Raw genomic sequence first — 3,402 nt, 5'->3', positions numbered from 1 at the left:
GTTACCAGTACAACCTAGGCTGTTATCTTCACTGACAAGTGCTGGAAGCCAATTCAAGCATGTCATAATTACAAGAGTTTCATGAAACTTAGGGGGCCAACAAGGACTGAGTCACATATGTACTCACCTGTTGGAAGGGCTGAAAGGCACTTCCCCCAAACCTGAATAGGATGCTTGTTTGCTGCCAGACAGCTCAGGGCATCTGGCTGTGCTCCTACACATCTCAATCTACATGTTATTGCCTCCTGTTGGCCAAACACCTGAACAGCTGTAGGCTATTCCCCAGTCTGACAATGCTTCTGTACCCTACCCTTTTGAAGTGTGTATCTCCACCTTGCCTTAGAACAAATTATGTTAATAAAAAGGAAGAGTCCTAAGACAAGGAGAATTTTAGCTCCTTTAGCTGAAGCTCCTCTGACCGCCCAGTGCCTTTCAAAATTATCTTTCATCTTTGGACTCTTATTTAATCTATGCACAGCCTTTCTCCAGATTGCTGAACCCTTTGTAATGCTGGAACTTGAACCCCAGCAGACAGGTGAACTTTACCTTAACTGAGCCTATGTGTCTTTTTACATCTATTATTATATATTATTACATAACCTTGAAATGTCTGGGTAACTTTTAACTTCCCTTTTCCTGGACCCCTTGGGACACAACCTAATGTGCTGGGTACTAATACAGATATCACAAATTCCTTCATTGTTATCATGTTAACTAGAGGCCCTATGCACAAAGATTCATGCAAGAATGGGCTTTCCCTCCCCTGGCTGCAGGCACCACCTTTACTCGAGTGGGAGCCACCATTCCACCTTCCCATGCTGCCCAGAGGCCCAGAGCTACTGAGGAGATGCTGAATGCCTGCATCGTCACCATAGTGACGATGCAGGCATCCTCCAACTCCCCCAACTGCTTAGCACCAGCATATGCAAATTAACCCACCATCTTTGTTGGGTTAATTTGCATACTCACTCCTGATTGGCTGGTGGGTATCATGAAGGTATGGTCAATTTGAATCTTCCTCTTTTATTAGTGTAGATTGTTCCTGCACCCACCTAAATATGTGTCTATAATTTTACTTTTTATCTATAATAATTCTTGTGGTCCCCACCTTCCTACTCCTCTTCCCCCCACGCTTTACTTTCTCCCACCTCTCTAGTCTATCACCAATGGATTTCTTGTAACCCACCTACATCCCTTCCTTTGATTCAAATGTATAAATATATATGCAATATGCCATTCTCAGGAGCATTATCTCAATTTGTTGAGGTTCTACTCCTGGCATTTGTCAACAGTTTGGCTCAAGTAAACTTACAAAAATTCTTTACAGGTTTCAATGATTATTTTTACATTAACACTGTCTATTAAAATGCTTTTGAAGGCCCAGAAATGACAAAAAATCGTGATGTCATTGAAAACCCAAAGTGATGAACAAGCTAGTGTTAGAATCTCACAAGAGTTTTCAATAATCATAAGACTGATAGAGCTATTTTGAGAAAAGCAACCAGTACCTATCCATGTCCCACCTCATGGACTAAAGCACCCTTGCCTGCCTGTAGGACAGCAGAGCATACTTTGTTCTTAGTCCCATTACCCCCCTACTTAAAGAAGTTGAAAAACTATGGCAAAAAGTAATAGGGTAAAGGTGAAGGTGGGAGTGGGGGCTATTGTGTCAGCTATACCAAGGCAGAGACTTTTGCTTCTTTTATGTGTGAAAGAAAAGAGCCACATTCTAACCTGACAAGCTCAGGGGAGGCTTGTGTGGCAGTCTTGAAAACTCAGAGACCTAAAATAACCTCATAAATATCTAACTACAAACAGGTTATAGTGTATAGTCATTTCCTAGACCAATATTTCACCTAACAAAGATCAATTTAGATCACATGTGTCAAACACAAGGCCCGTGGGCCAAATCCGTCCCGCCAGGCCTTGCAATGTGGCCCGCACCGCGCTGTCATCACTGCACTCCGCTGCGTTTCCATCACAATGACAGTTTATGACTGTTCAGTAAACCATTCGGCCCGCGATTTAGGCTGGATTTTAGATTTTGGCCCCTTCTCTGATTGAGTTCGACACCCCTAATTTAGATCATCTTTACTGAGCCCATTTGCCTTCCAGGCCTTTAAGATAACATGTCTGTGAGATGTCTGGATAACTTGTAACTTCCCTTTTTCTGGAGCCCCTGGGGCACAATCAAATGTGGTGAGTGCCAGGACAGATGCCTCAAATTCCTTCATTATCATCTTAATTGTCCCTGCACTCACCTAAGTACAAGTCCATCATTTTACTTTTTATACAATCCCAGGGGTTTCCCACCGCTTTGCTTTCTTCCACCTCTTTAACCCATCACCAATGAATTTCATGTAACCCACCTATGTCCCCTCCTTTGATTGCAATGTATAAATAGAAATGTAACCCGCCATTCTTTGGAGCATTATCTCAATTCATTGAGATTCTGCTTCCTGGCATATGTCAACAGTTTGGCTCAAATAAACTCACAAAAATTCTTTACAGGTTTCAATGTTTGTTTGTTTTTTGTTGACATATGTTATGTTCTATCCAGTGGCTGACACAGATTAGAAGCTCAGTAAATATTAAATGAATGAAGAAGGGAGGGCAAAGGTTGATATTTGCAATGGCACATTGCATTATGGGGGTACATGTCCCATAATCCCTGGTTGCCAGGGATGGTGATGGGGAGACATTAGGAGTAGAGGGTACTGCATTGGTCCTGAGGGCCTTAAACTATGCAGTACAGACAACAGAAAACTTCACACATTAGGACACAGCTTCAGTGATGAATATTTTGCCTTATCCTCTGGTTATGAGTGTTACAAACTGACTTGTTAGCTTGGCTCCAAGAAAAAAAAAAAAGTAATGGGCAACCAGATGAGCATTGAGGACAGCCAGGGGCAGACCACATTTGAATGTTGGTAAATATAGAGTCTGGGAAGATTTCTCTATATTCAAATATAAGCAATGACAAGAAACTCAGCACAGTTTTTCAAAATGTCATGTACAATGAGGAAAATAAATGTCCTTCTGAAACCTAGAGGAAACGAGTTTCTAGCATTAGGACAAAATTTTAGAAAACTGTCAGGCACCTTCAAAACCAAAAAGTAATCTTAGACTCTAAGAAACAGGTTGAAAAATCACTGGGAGGATGTCTCATTGTCAGGCAAACACAATACTTACTGGTCGCTGGGCCCTGAGGGCGAGCTTTCTGCCGCATTCGCATGCTCGGGGAAAGCCCTTCTCTCTGGCATCCAGTCTGGACCAGGGGAAGGTGGGGCTATTGCGGCCACTGGGGACCACCATCCTCATTCACAGGCCCCATGGCCTTATCCACTCGACCACTTCCGGGTGATGCCTCTGCCCCTATCCATTCTTGGCCTTGCTGGTGTT

Source organism: Pipistrellus kuhlii, unplaced genomic scaffold, assembly GCF_014108245.1.
Source record: "Pipistrellus kuhlii isolate mPipKuh1 unplaced genomic scaffold, mPipKuh1.p scaffold_m20_p_2, whole genome shotgun sequence".
In the NCBI taxonomy this organism is placed as follows: Eukaryota; Metazoa; Chordata; class Mammalia; order Chiroptera; family Vespertilionidae; genus Pipistrellus; species Pipistrellus kuhlii.
Note: the sequence above shows the minus strand (reverse complement) of the source record.